The sequence below is a fragment of the Amia ocellicauda genome (genome assembly GCF_036373705.1).
Source record: "Amia ocellicauda isolate fAmiCal2 chromosome 11 unlocalized genomic scaffold, fAmiCal2.hap1 SUPER_11_unloc_4, whole genome shotgun sequence".
NCBI classification, from domain to species: domain Eukaryota; kingdom Metazoa; phylum Chordata; class Actinopteri; order Amiiformes; family Amiidae; genus Amia; species Amia ocellicauda.
Window position 1 is genome coordinate 294,346 of NW_027102662.1, and position 14,480 is coordinate 308,825.

Genomic DNA, 14,480 nt, shown 5'->3' on the forward strand with positions numbered 1-14,480 from the left:
ACCCAAATATACGCCCCAGTTGGCCGCTGGTTTGAATGCTAATACCTGGTTTTGACACCTTGTACACTCTGTTTTTAATAGGGTTGTAATATAGCTTGATGTTGGGGGTGCCTTCTGAGAACTGTTTATGCATCTCATCTAATATTTTATCCACATTGTCATAATAACCTCCTTGTATCGTGAATGTCCATTGACTCTTTTTAACATCATCAAAAATGGCGAAGGTGGCATCCTTATCTTGTAAAACAGCCCAAGTGTAAGGATACTGTATTTCCGCCAACCCCACTTCCCACGACACCCTTAGATCTATAGATTTTCCAAATTGTACCGTGTAACTGGATATTTCATTTTTAGGATATATATCGAGAGAGGCATTACTGGGTAGAGTCACGTAGAAGCCTCCTGATTCCATCTTGAGAATCGAAAGTAATGCCCCCAACACACCCGCGGGCATGTTGTTATAAGGATTGAATATCGCAAACCTGTTGTTCCGGGACCCAACTATTGAACTTTTCAGGCCATCCAAGCCATTTCATCAACACATATTTTTTCCGGTTCTGGGTTTTTTCAGCTAATATCTTTTCAACTCTGTATACACTGTCTTTACCCACAATAATTTTTTGTAACTCGGCTTCGTAAAACGTTCCTTCTATATCCTCCCTGTCATAGTCTTTTAACCGGTACACGGGGGGGTCTCTAGCCAACTGTTCGGTAACTGTAAAATATTCGTCAGAAAATGTTTGTTCATAACCTTTGGCAAAAGTACTCCTTAGCTTTGAAACGCGAACCACATCACCGATGTTGAACTAATAAGTAGTTTTTCCCTTCTTAATAAATGGTCCGTATAATTTTTTATAGACCTTAAAAGAATTACTTTGATCAACATCTATAGGCTTCATTTTAATACTGGTGTGATACCCTTGGTTGTAAGCATCGATAAAATCCTGAACTTTATCAAAATACTTGAACGTGTTGACCGCTGTAAAATATCTCCACATTTTGGTCTTTATGGTGCGGTTAAACCTCTCCACTACCGATGCCCTAAGCTCATTACCAGTGGTGAAATGATGTATTTTGTGTCTCTTCAGTAGATTCTGAAATTCTCTGTTGAGAAACTCTTTTCCTTTATCAGTCTGCAGTTTTTTAGGACATCGACCCTGGGACAATATATCCTCAAAGGCCCTTGTCACCGCCCGACCTGTTTTATTATGTAGAATGCGAGCCCAGGCATATTTTGATAACACATCGATACACATCAACATCAATTTGTGACCATTGTTATGTTTTGATAAATTTGACATATCGACTAGATCCATTTGCCATTGTGAATCTATGTCAGTTGCATATACGCGGTTTCTTTTAAAGTTAATCCTGAGAGGTTTATGTAAGGTATAGGCGTCTTGTTCCCGTAACCATTCTGAAACAACCACATCATTAACCTTCACTCCGGCCTCAGCGAGTCCTCTTTGAAAACCCTTCTTACCCGCCAAACCCCCAATCTTGGCTGGGTTGTAGTATAGTTCCTGCATTTGGGGAGCTTGCCGAGTCATTCTGTCAAATAACCACACAGACCCACACTATGCGCAAAGTTTTTATACAAGGTTTTTTATTCAACTTCAGGAGAGCAGATACCCCTTTTTAGACATTTGAGAAAAGTATAACATACACAACAATTTTTTCTACGGTCCAGACAAAAAGAAATCAGATGATTGGTTACTTGATCTATATCAACAAATATACCTGTTTCTTTATCTTGTAGGCACACACCTCAGTTACATATGTAAATAAAACAACAATATGACCTATTTTAAAAGTAAACAGAGGTGTATTAAACATGCTCAGTAAAAGGTCATACAGATGTTGATGAAATGGCCTAATATCATTCTTGGCCCCCTTGAGCCCTTCATCCCAGTGTTCGTACCCCCCGGTCTTTGTTACAGCAGCCATTCACTTTTCCAGGTTTGAAAGTTGATCCTCATCGATGGTTAAATCTGTAGAGAAAAGGCTCGCGTTGGCTACTTTTCTGTCAAGCACATGGTGTAATAGCGCTCTCAGGTTAGCTGCAGAGTGTTGATGACAGAACCAGTTGCAGAAGCAGTCCAGAACATTCCCCATGTTCAAAGTCCCTTAGTTCAGGTCAGAGTCTGAATCAGTGGCGTAGATGTCGAATTCTTCGTCGCTGCCCCCAGCTTTAACTTCTTTACGGAAGAAATAAGCTTTTAGCTTGCCAGCGGTTTTTCTACTCGGCTCATCCAGGTCATTGAGCAGCTGCCCAAGTTTCTCTATTATAAACGGCTCCTTTTTCAGCTCCAGCAAAATCTCATCTATGATTTTCTGGACTTGTCCCACAGTGACATGTATGTGGGAGTAAGAGAGCGCCTTGATTAGTGCCGGTTTCAGCCACGGTTTGTTCAGTCTTCTGTAAAACACATTGAAATAGAACAGGAAATAGTAACGGTCTGGTTCAAACAAACAACTGTGTCTCAACTGACTGGGGTGATTCACTTCACACCCCCGACAGACTTCTTTCAGAGCTCGGTCGATGAGAGCACTCAGAATATACACCAGGGTGCTTTTAACCACTCTGCTTACTTGGTCACATACCCCGGGCATAAATCCTGCGTCTTCATCACGCCCCCGGGACAGTCCGATGCTCATTGGGTCGCCTGGTGGTTTGTGGGGTGTTTCTCCATCCATTGGACTGACCCCCTCCTGAGACGCACAGACGGTAGACAGTTCGGCAAAATCGAGGCCCTCCATGAGCTCCAGAGGCTGGGGATCCCCGAGACTCATTTGGACATCCATCGCACCGCATGTTGTTTCGTCCTGAGGGACCGGGGTCTGAGGTCTTGGAGAGTAACCACAGTCAAAGGGTTCCAGAGTGTATACAAAATCTGGGGAATAGAACCAGGGGTGATCCCGGGTTTGAAGAGGCCTGTAGAGCCTGTCGACGTCCGCAGCTTTCGGGTAAGACATTCTCTTTAATTTTAAACCATGAATGAATTGTTGCACCTTTTATCCTATCTCTTCACTACGTCACGACACACCGCCCTCTTAGAAGAGAGTAGCCCCTGAGCCGTCAGACCCCCCTCCAAAACCCCACACGTCGTCTGTCGTAGTTCTGCAAGCTTTCCCATTCACACCTTTCAAAACCCTGAGTCGGAGACTCCATTTCGCATTCTCTTGGACCCTCTTGCAAGCCTTCTAGAGTCTTATCCACAAGCCCCAGATCTCTCCAGGCCATCACCTTCAACCAGTCCTCATAAGAGTATTCAATTACCGTCTCAAAAGGTTCCAACGTACCCTCCTTCTCTCCCAAAGCAAGAAGCTCCACTCCAACATAGCTGGGATCCCTTTTAAAGCGGTAACCCCGTCGAGCCCCCCAGAACAACACCCAGGAGCGTTCAATCTTCAAATTGGTGAGTACAGGAACCCTTGCCCGGGATTGTTTCTTGCGGGGTTTCATGTTGATGTCGCTGGACATGTTGAAGAAGCGGGATGTTTCAGAAGCTGAGAATTAAAGAGGTATTGCCTAAAAGAAGCGCGGGTTCTTAAATAGAGAGGAGAGTTTCGGGGCGTTGCCTTCAGAGGGGTGGGGGTATTTATGGGTGGCCTTGTTGTTCAGGGTTTTATGGGTGTACACTTTCTGACGGATATGAGGTAGGAATAATTAAGGAAATAACTCTACCTAAAATCACGCCCCCCAATTATGACGTAGGAATATTAATAAGCTTAGGGCATACGTCATAACAAAATAGGCCGCGCCCAAAAAACCCTACTATCTACTCTTATGTAGTTGAAGGCGCAGTATAGCTCTCATAGTCTGGTGGTGACGGAAGACCACCAGCCGTTTGAACAAGCCATTCAGCATCACCTTGTTGGGTTAAGTGCAGGCACTGTCAGAGCGCAGGGCGTCCTGCCTTTGAAAGAGTTTCCGAAGTGTCCTGATGTGCCCTTTAGCAATGCCAAACAGGTCTGTGAAAATGGCATCATTTCGCGGCACTTCAGACGCCATCTCACAGTCTAGCCGACCTGAAACGCCTGAGCCCGTTTTACCAGCAGGCTCCTACGGTAACCGTTTGAAGCAAGAGGTGGCGTTGTCAGTTTCCGTAGTGTAGCGGTTATCACATTCGCCTAACGCGCGAAAGGTCCCCGGTTCGAAACCGGGCGGAAACAGCCTGCTTTGGGCGGGCCCTTTTCGTCCTGCTTGCCCTCGTGGTTCCCCGCAGGCGGTGGGTGGCTTTTCTTCATTGGAGTGCCCGAAATCGGTGCTCTCAGAGCGTCCGTCCGTCGACAGGTTGAAATTGTAAACGCTGGTGTAGCCACTTTTAATTAAAATCTGATGATGATGATGATGATGTTGTTGTTGTTGTTGTTCTTGTTGTCGTCGTAGTCGCCGTCATTATTATTGTTAAAGTAAAGCAGTAGTTAGATTTGTTGCTACCGTAAGGTGTAGAAGGCACAATAGCTCTGATAGTCTGGTGGTGAAGGAAGACCACCAGACGTTTGAACAAGCCATTCAGCATCACCTTGTTGGGCTAAGTGCAGGCACTGTCAGAGCGCAGGGCGTCCTGCCTTTGAAAGAGTTTCCAAAGTGTCCTGATGTGCCCTTTAGCAATGCAATATAGGTCAGTGAAAATAGAAACCTTTATCTCACAGGCTGGCCCACGGGAAACGCCTGTGCGCGTTTTATCAGCCTGCTTCGATGGAAGCCATTCGAAACACCAGGACGGGTTGTTTTCCGTAGTGTAGTGGCTATCACGTTTGCCTCACACGCGAAAGGTCCCCGGTTCGAAACCGGGCGGAAACAACCCCCGGTGCACGCGTGCCAGTGCCATGTTACCCGTCGCCTTCTCTCTGCCCCAAGGCCGGCCGTCGTTTTCTCTTCCTCGGAGTGGCAAGAAATCCTGACCTTAAAAACAAACGATCGCAGAAGGGTAGCTTTGCGAGGCGCTGGAACTCACACTTTTAAAATCGATACATGTTGTAGCTGTTACAATACGACCGTAGCAGGATCAGCGACATTGCTGTTACTCTTATGTAGTCGAAGGCGCAGTATAGCTCTGATAGTCTGGTGGTGACGGAAGACCTCCAGCCGTTTGAACAAGCCATTCAGCATCACCTTGTTGGGCTAAGTGCAGGCACTGTCAGAGCGCAGGGCGACCTGCCTTTGATAGAGTTTCCTAAGTGTCCCGAAATCGGTGCACTCAGAGCGTCCGTCCGTCGACAGGTTGAAATTGTAAACGCTGGTGTAGCCACTTTTAATTAAAATATGATGATGATGATGATGATGTTGTTGTTCTTGTTCTTGTTCTTGTTGTTGTTGTTGTTCTTGTTTTTCTTGTTGTCGTCGTGGTCGCCGTCATTATTATTGTTAAAGTAAAGCAGTTGTTAGATTTGTAGCTACCGTAAGGTGTAGAAGGCACAATAGCTCTGTGATTGTCTGATGGTGGCACAAGACGAGCAGCAGCTGTTTGAACAAGCCATTGAGCATCACCATGTTGGGGTAAGTGTAAGTCTTGTCATAGCTCAGGGCGTTCTTCCTTTGAAAGAGTTTCCAAAGTGTCCTGATGTGCCCTTGAGCAATGCAAAATAGGTCAGTGAAAATAGAAACCTTTATCTCACAGGCTGGCCCACGGGAAACCCCTGTGCGCGTTTTACCAGCCGGCTTCGATGGGAGCCATTTGAAACACCAGGACGGGTCGGTTTCCGTAGTGTAGTGGCTATCACGTGCGCCTCACACGCGAAAGGTCCCTGGTTCGAAACCGGGCGGAAACAACCCGCGGTGCACGCGTGCCAGTGCCGTGTTACCCGTCGCCATCTCTCTGCTCCAAGGCCGGCCGTCGTTTTCTCTTCCTCGGAGTGGCAAGAAATCCTGACCTTGAGAACAAACGATCGCAGAAGGGTAGCTTTGTGAGGCACTGGAACTGACACTTTTAAAATCGATACATGTTGTTGCTGTTACAATACGACCGTAGCAGGATCGGCGACATTGCTGTTACTCTTATCTAGTTGAAGGCGCAGTATAGCTCTGATAGTCTGGTGGTGACGGAAGACCACCAGCCGTTTGAACAAGCCATTCAGCATCACCTTGTTGGGCTAAACGCAGGCACTGTCAGAGCGCAGGTCGTCCTGCCTTTGAAAGAGTTTCCGAAGTGTCCCGAAATCGGTGCACTCAGAGCGTCCGTCCGTCGACAGGTTGAAATTGTAAACGCTGGTGTAGCCACTTTTAATTAAAATCTGATGATGATGATGTTGTTGTTGTTATTCTTGTTGTCGTCGTAGTCGCCGTCATTATTAATGTTAAAGTAAAGCAGTAGTTAGATTTGTTGCTACCGTAAGGTGTAGAAGGCAAAATAGCTCTGATAGTCTGGTGGTGAAGGAAGACCACCAGACGTTTGAACAAGCCATTCAGCATCACCTTGTTGGGCTAAGTGCAGGCACTGTCAGAGCGCAGGGCGTCCTGCCTTTAAAAGAGTTTCCGAAGTGTCCTGATGTGCCCTTTAGCAATGCCAAACAGGTCAGTGAAAATGGCATCCTTTCGCCGCACTTCAGACGACATCTCACAGCCTAGCCGACCTGAAACACCTGAGCCCGTTTTACCAGCAGGCTTTAACGGTAACCATTTGAAGCAAGAGGCAGCGGTGTCAGTTTCCGTAGTGTAGCGGTTATCACGTTCGCCTAACGCGCGAAAGGTCCCCGGTTCGAAACCGGGCGGAAACAGCCTACTGTGGGCTGGCCCTTTTCGTCATGCTTGCCCTCGTGGTTCCCCGGAGGCGGTGGGTGTCTTTTCTTCATTGGAGTGCCCGTAATCGATGCACTCAGAGCGTCCGTCCGTCGACAGGTTGAAATTGTAAACGCTGGTGTAGCCACTTTTAATTAAAATCTGATGATGATGATGATGATGATGTTGTTGTTGTTGTTGTTGTTGTTGTTGTTCTTGTTGTCATCGTGGTCGCCGTCATTATTATTGTTAAAGTAAAGCAGTAGTTAGATTTGTTGCTACCGTAAGGTGTAGAAGACAACAGTAGGTATGGCGTGTGATATCAAAACATTCAGAATACTTTTAACCTATATAATTTATAAGCTTTGTAAAATAAACCCAAATATCTCTTTTGCGGGGATAAACGCTGTTCTGAGTAGTTTGTGACTTGTTTAATACCAAACAAAGCATCGCTATAAAAAATAAATAAAAAAATCACTGTAAAAGCGCTAGTTATTTTTGATCTTTATAGTTATTTTCTAGGCTCAGGTTGTTTTTTAGCGCTTATAAAGGCCTGAAATATTCTTAGTGGTTGTTGACTATAGGTCTTGATGCTTAAAAATGTTTTTTTGAGAGACCAAAAGGTTCTAATAAAAGTTTAGAGTAGAGAGGAGAGAGATCGTCTCCATCTTGGTTTCTATTTGAAATTTGATGCAGTGTCATTTTATTGGTTGGTTTTGATATGTTAATTGGTAACAGGGTGGCACAAAGGCCAGACCAGAACAATGCCTTACAAGCAGATCCGGCATGTGGCCATCAGTATAAGTATGAAGGTCTGGTCTTCAGCTCGACAGACTCACACTGACCTTTCGATTTAAGACTAAAGATCAACAATGTCCGGAAACAACATCAGCGATTCGATTTAAACGAGTTTTTAGGCAAGTCTTCAGATTATTTTCATTGACTCAGAGCGTGTTGTGTGCATGTATTGTAAATAAGGCTATAACATCTGTTTTAAGTTCTGTAAAATTATTTTTCAGCCAGTCAACAGGAGTTAATTCCCAACGCTGAGGAGATCATCTGGAACAACGACGGTAAGATTTTTGTGTTTGCGCTCATGGGTTCTTATGCATGGGTGTGTGTGGTTTTGAAGCGGCTCATTAGAGTTATGAAAACGTTTTAATATATATTAATGCCGGTCTCTTTAATTACACAGAAACTATCGAAAGGCCTGTGATTAATGTCTCCGAGGATCGACCAAGAGAAGTGGTTGTCCCTAGACAGGCTGTCTGCCGACCGGGTAAGAACTAAACCCCTGTTTGTTTGTATAACGTTTCTGTAAGATGTTTGAGTCCAGTTTTGTTAATTTAAAAAAATTATCCTGTCTAACAGTATTAAGAAACGTGGTTCGAGACAACGAAAGGCCTTCCACATCGAGGGCTTGTTTCGTTTTACCTTCGAGAACCGTAACCTTTCAAGAATCTGAAAGGCCGTCAGCCCCGGTATCTGATAGCTGTGAGTATATATCTGCAGCCTGTAAGAGGTTAAAGCTTTTTATAAAGCGGTGTGGTTAAAGGTTAAACATGTCTCTTACCTTCACAGCGGTGCAAAAAGCTAAACCAGCCGAAAAACATAAGAAACGATTATTCTGTGGAGGTAAGTAAGATCTTTCAAACTTTAATGTTTTTAAAAGGGCTTTTTTGCCCGTTGAGGGCTAATATTTAAGCGATGGGTGACCGTTTCCTGTAGGGCGGGGGGTTCTGGGAAAGATCTTTAGAAGTCCGGACAGGTCTAGGCTTGTTTCTGGGGAACGTGTTTAGAAATGACCGATTGCTGTACCGTCTGGTTAGGAAGTAAAGCCGTCCGAAAGGGTTTAGTAAGTTGTTTGGCTTATATCCCGCTATTATACTTCTGTTTTAAAGTGGTTGTAGGAAAAGGCTTGAAGGTGTTCATTGTATTTAATATTTAAACAGATCGTGAAAACGTTTGTGAAACAGGAAGTCCCGGGATCAGGAAGCGTTTACACTTGGAAGGTTCGATTAAAAATGAAATGTTGTTGTGTGTGTGTGTGTTTTATTAACAATATTACAGTTTTTAAAGAAACATTTAAGAAACAGTTTATTTACAGCGGCTTCTCTGTTTTACATTTATTATCAAGTCCTAATAAATATATTGTCTGTAAATAATAAGGCGTTGTAGTGAATGTCTAAGGCTATTTTCAAAGGTCTAAAAAAGCTAAAGGTTTTGAATGTCCTGGACATGTTGTTTTAAGTTTGATTTCTGTCACCGTTTAAAGATGTAAATGTAATGTATATTTTTATTCTTCCCAAGACTCTTGGGATAGTCATTCTGTGAATGAGCTATTGAGGACAATTACCCCGTCTAAGTGGGATCAAACATCTTCCCCGGTGAGATCACCGAGAGGATCCCCCACGGTGGTCTTGGAGACCCCCCAACATCTACTCAGGCCACAGCCTTCTGGGAGTAATTCAACACCCCAGATTCAGCCCGCCGCATTGTCGGGCGGAACAAATACAGGCATCCAACAACCTCAGGGGTCGCCGTCAGTCAGGGCTGACACACCACCCAACGACGGCCTGGTTTCAACATCGTCCCCCCAGACCCGTTTCTTGGCTACAGAAACGCGGAACAGTACCCCGCGCTTGGCCAGGGTGTCACCGCAAAGGCCTTCTTGGTCTCCGTCCATGAGTATACGCTCGCTCCCTGCCTCCTTCGACCGAGATTTACCGGAGCGACCATCCTTTGAAGCTGAGCCAGGCCACCAGCCCCCGGAGCTACATCCTGAAGGTCGGCATGAGTTGCTACATACTTTGTTACAAAATCAAAGACTTGTGTTAGTGGGGCAAAACCTGGTGATAGAGAGCCAAAACATCCTTGTTAATACCCTTACTAACGAATTGTACCGTATTTAATGTTTTAATAGACACAAAACGCCTTACTATTGTGGGTTGTTGGAAAAATAAAAAATAAATTAAAAAATGTCCTGACTTGGTAAAAGAACTCACAAACTAAAGGATTATGAACAAGCTAGGGCCCCAAAAAGACCTTCCCGAGAGAACATCCCCGGCCCTGTTGTGAACTCCTCTGATGTCCCAATGAACCTGGAACTATTACAAATGATAAATGATTTAAATAACCCCCAATTACCACCGATAGAATGTGAATTAACAGACTTACCGGTGAACCCCGACCTGTTACAGATGGTCAATGATCTAAATAACCACCTCCCACCGGTAGCGCTTATAGAGGTTCACCCCCTAGTTCACCCCGATTTGTTTGAAATGGTGGAGGCTTTGGAGGAGCTACCCCGACCAAATTCTGCCCCTATTATAAATGATTTGAGACAATTAGAACACAGGATGGCGGCAGAAGCAGCCATCACTATAGAGGAGGGTCTTGACATTAACCGGTTGGATATCTTTGAAGGACTTTTACAGGCTTTAAATGAGCCTCCTCAAAAAGGGGGTTTTGTAGATGTCAGCAGTGGGGGTGTTCGGAATGTGGAGGGTTCTGAGACTGATAAGGCTGTGGAGGACATGCTCTGTGAGAATGTAGGGGGTGAAGGCTTTGTTCAAAATGATGATGTGTCCAAAAGTACCAGTGATCCCGTGATTATAGATAGACCGGCCTATAACAATTTTGAAATGATTCAGCGTTTTAATTTTGCAGAACTTTTAAATTGTGACAATTATGCAGAAATATTTGTCAACATACACGAGGCCTTGCAGAAAATGCTTGAACAGGTTGCTGAAAGGGTCAGACCTCGAGATGTTGTACAGTTAGAACTCAGAGGGGATGATTTGTTTAGCAACCTATCTGTAATGCTGAGTGGAGATAATTTAGATGTCTGGCTAAAATCGAAGCGTTATTGCAAAGTAACGCAGCCATCTTAGCTGATGAAAGTCTGTCTCTGGTAATGAATGTGGTTCGTAACCCTGAGGGTGGGGCGCTTAGAAGACTGTCGAAATGCTTGAAGAACGACATAATTAGGACCAAGCTCAGGCAATTAGTGGTGAGATCCAGTGGGGACAATAAGCTCTGTTTTGCTTACAGTTTAATAAAACTACTCACCCCCGACATGCCTGAACCCCAAGCTCTGCAAGAGGCTTTAATGCTTCATCAGAGGGCCGGCTTAAACTCTCAACAGATGGTTGCCTTTTCAGACATCACCAAGTTTGAGGAGTTGTTGTCTTTAAAAATTGTTGTGTGGTACCGTTGTGAGGTAAAGGAAGTATTTGTGAAATTTCAGACACATCCTGAAACCCATACACAGACACTGTTTCTCTTCCTAAGTGATAGTCATTACTTTGGAATAAAGAGTTTGACGGCTTTTTTGGGTTGTTCGTATGTTTGTCATTGGTGTTATAAGGCCTTCAATGATAAGCTTAAGCACCGATGTGACGGTTACTGTAATGTCTGTTTCAATCCGCAATGTCGTAAGGGTTTGGCCCCTACCATCCGATGTAAAGATTGCTTAAGGATTTGTCTCTCAGCGTTCTGTTTTTCCGAACATAAGGTACAGAGGGCCGCTGCTGAGAGGGGTTAAAAAATGGAGTTATTGTGATCAAACTAAATGTTGCCCGCAGTGTTGCCTCCAGTACCGTTTTCATGAGGTTAAACCACACAAATGTCTGGAGCCGAGATGCAGGATCTGTAATGCTGATTTAACCCCGGGGTCCGAACACCAGTGCTTTATTCAGCCGGTTAAAAAGGAGCCGCCGCACAACTGGTATGTCTTTTTTGATTTTGAATGCCGGCAAGAAAACGGGGTCCACGTTGCTAATTATATACACTGTATTGACATGTTGGATCGTGAGTGGTCAGCTAGCGGTGAGAGTTGTGTCAGGGATTTCTTTACGCGGTATCGAGGTCCAAAATACCTCAATTACACATTTATTGCCCACAATGCTAAGGGTTATGATTCTTACATTTTGATGAAGTATCTGGTGGAAAATGGGGTGACCCCAAAAATAATAGCTCAGGGTAGCAAGATCATGTGTTTCACCGACGAAGCTTTCAACTAACGTTACATAGACTTGTTAAATTTCCTCCCCATGAAATTGAGCGCTTTGCCTAAGGCTCTGGGTTTTGAGGCTCAGAAGAAAGGTTGGTTCTGCCATTTTTTTAATACTAAGGACACTCAAAATTATCAAGGGTCCTACCCGCCCGCCTCTTATTATGGGGTTGATACTATGATGTCTCATGAGAGGGAGGAATTCTTTAAATGGTACAATACGGTTAAGGGAGGTGTTTTTGATTTCCGAGAAGAGATGGCCGCTTATTGTAAAAATGATGTGGTGATCCTTAAAGAAGCCTGTGTGCGTTTCTGCGCCGAGGTTATCAACACATCGGGTCTCAACCCTTTGCAAAGTGTGACCATAGCGTCTCTCTGCATGAAAATGTATCGGTCCAATTTCTTGCAGAAAAACACTATAGCGGTCACCACTTCTGACAACTATCGTGCTAGACAAAAGAACTTTTCGACTGTCTCCATACAGTGGGTGGAATACCTGAGTGCCCGGGATAACATCTTCATCAGACATGCTTTAAATCAAGGGGAAGTAAAAATGGGGCCTTACTACTTAGACGGTTTTAGCGACGTGTCCGGGCGGCGTACCGCTTATGAGTTTGCCGGTTGTATTTACCATGGCTGTCCTCAGTGCTTCGACCCAAACACCTTTAACCCCGTAACACTAAAACTCTGCGGTGATATGTACTATGATTTCCAGAAACGAATTGAAACTTTAAAAAACACCTATGGTTTGAACATGCTGGTGATTTGGGAACACGAGTGGACGACCCTGAAGCAACAGGATGCGGGGGTATAACGGTTTATGGAAACCTTGGACTTTCCTGAATGTCTAGAGCCCCGGGATGCGTTATTTGGGGGTTGTACCAATGCCCTCTGTTTACATTATGAGGTAAAGGAGGGTGAGAGAGTAGATTACTATGATTTCACCAGTCTGTACCCTTATGTCAACAAGACCAAAATGTACCCGGTGGGGCGTCCAACCATTGTTTATCGTGACTTTCTCGAAATCGGACATTACTTTCGTTTGATCAAAGTCACCATGTACCCTCCTCGCGAGCTGTTCTTACCCGTGTTGCCTTACAGGTGTTCGGGAAAATTGATGTTCCCACTTTGTAGAACGTGTGTGGAAACTGAAAATCAAACTACCTCTTGTCTGCACAGTGATGAAGAGAGAGCGCTGACGGGTGTCTGGTGTAGCATTGAGCTTGACAAGGCGGTGGAGAAAGGTTACAGAGTCGGTAAGGTGTATGAGGTTTGGCATTTTTCTGAAAAAACTGATACTCTTTTTGCTGATTACATTATGACCCATCTGAAAGGGAAACAGGAGGCATCGGGCTATCCCTCATGGTGTGTTGACTCCGCGGCCAAAGAGCGATACGTTCAGCAATATTTTGAAAAGGAAGGGATCCGTCTAGAGCCGGGGAACATAACTGTAAACCCCGCCAAGAGACAAATGTCCAAACTGATTTTAAACAGTCTGTGGGGTAAGTTTGGGGAAAGAAATTACCGTCTAAACACAACCTTGATTAAAACCCCTGAACTGTTCATAGAATTTATGTTTTCCAAACAACATGCAGTATCACACTTTCAATTCTTAAATGACCACGTGGCACAGGTCCAGTGGAGGGCCCCTAAAGATTTCCCCACCAAACAGGGGAACGTTAATGTTTTCATAGCGGTTTTTACCACGGCTTACGCCCGGCTTGAACTGTACAACTTAATGGATCAGTTGCAGGAACGCACGCTCTATCATGATACTGACTCTGTAATCTTTGTCACCAGGCCAGGGGATTGGGTCCCTCCCCTCGGGGACTACCTTGGGGAGTTAACGAGCGAACTAGATCCTCAGGACCACATAGTGGAGTTTGTTTCAGGGGGTCCTAAGACTTACGCATACAGAACGGCTGCGGGTAAGACCTGTATGAAAGTTAAGGGTTTCACTCTGAACCATTGTAACAACAAGCTCATTAACATCAAGTCTCTGACGACCCTGGTAGAAAGTTATGTAACGAGAAAGACGCGCCTCCTCGTGAGATTATTACAGCCGGAAATCAGATCTATCGCAATAAAAAGGGGTACACGTTGGAAAATAGATCACTAAACAAACGGTTCAGAGTGGTGTACAATAAAAGAGTGTTGAAGACTGATTATACCACTCTGCCTTATGGATATTAGCGGTGGTTTTGATAACAGACTTCAACACCCTTTCTCCTGTATTATAGCCGGTCCCTCCAATTCGGGGCAGAGCTATCTTATAAAGAACATCATAGAAGATGTGGACGCAACCGTGTCCCAAGCTCTTGACAACATAGTGTGGTGTTACTCTTGCTGGCAACCTCTCTACGATGATTTGGCTTCGAAAAAAAATAATCTGAAATTTGTGCAAGGTCTCCCCGCCTCGTTGTGTGGTGATGACTTGTTCCAGCCCGGTCAAACTAACCTAGTGATCCTTGATGACCTGATGGAGCAGGCCGGTGACAACAGTGAAGTGGAAAAAGCTTTCACAAAGTACACTCATCATAGGAATTTAAGTATTATTTATTTAGTTCAAAATCTATTTTTTCAAGGTAAAAAAAGCCGCACTATTAATTTATATGCCAATGATATAATTATTTTTAAAAACCCCAGAGATAAACTACAGGTCACCGTCTTGGCTCGTCAAATGTACCCTAACCAGACCAAGTTCTCTTTGGAGGCATTTGAGGATGCCACCAAAAAACCCTA

The 14,480-nt window shown here is 44.5% G+C and overlaps 3 non-coding genes across 3 annotated transcripts; all 3 read left to right on the forward strand.

Annotated features, from left to right (window-relative positions):
• Positions 1 to 4,103: 4,103 nt before the first annotated feature.
• trnav-aac (transfer RNA valine (anticodon AAC)) lies at positions 4,104 to 4,176 on the forward strand. The gene has a single exon. It is a non-coding gene; the product is annotated as a tRNA-Val (tRNA).
• A 1,529-nt stretch (positions 4,177 to 5,705) lies between these two features.
• trnav-cac (transfer RNA valine (anticodon CAC)) lies at positions 5,706 to 5,778 on the forward strand. Its single transcript has one exon. It is a non-coding gene; the product is annotated as a tRNA-Val (tRNA).
• An 872-nt stretch (positions 5,779 to 6,650) lies between these two features.
• On the forward strand, positions 6,651 to 6,723 carry trnav-aac (transfer RNA valine (anticodon AAC)). The gene has a single exon. It is a non-coding gene; the product is annotated as a tRNA-Val (tRNA).
• Positions 6,724 to 14,480: the final 7,757 nt, after the last annotated feature.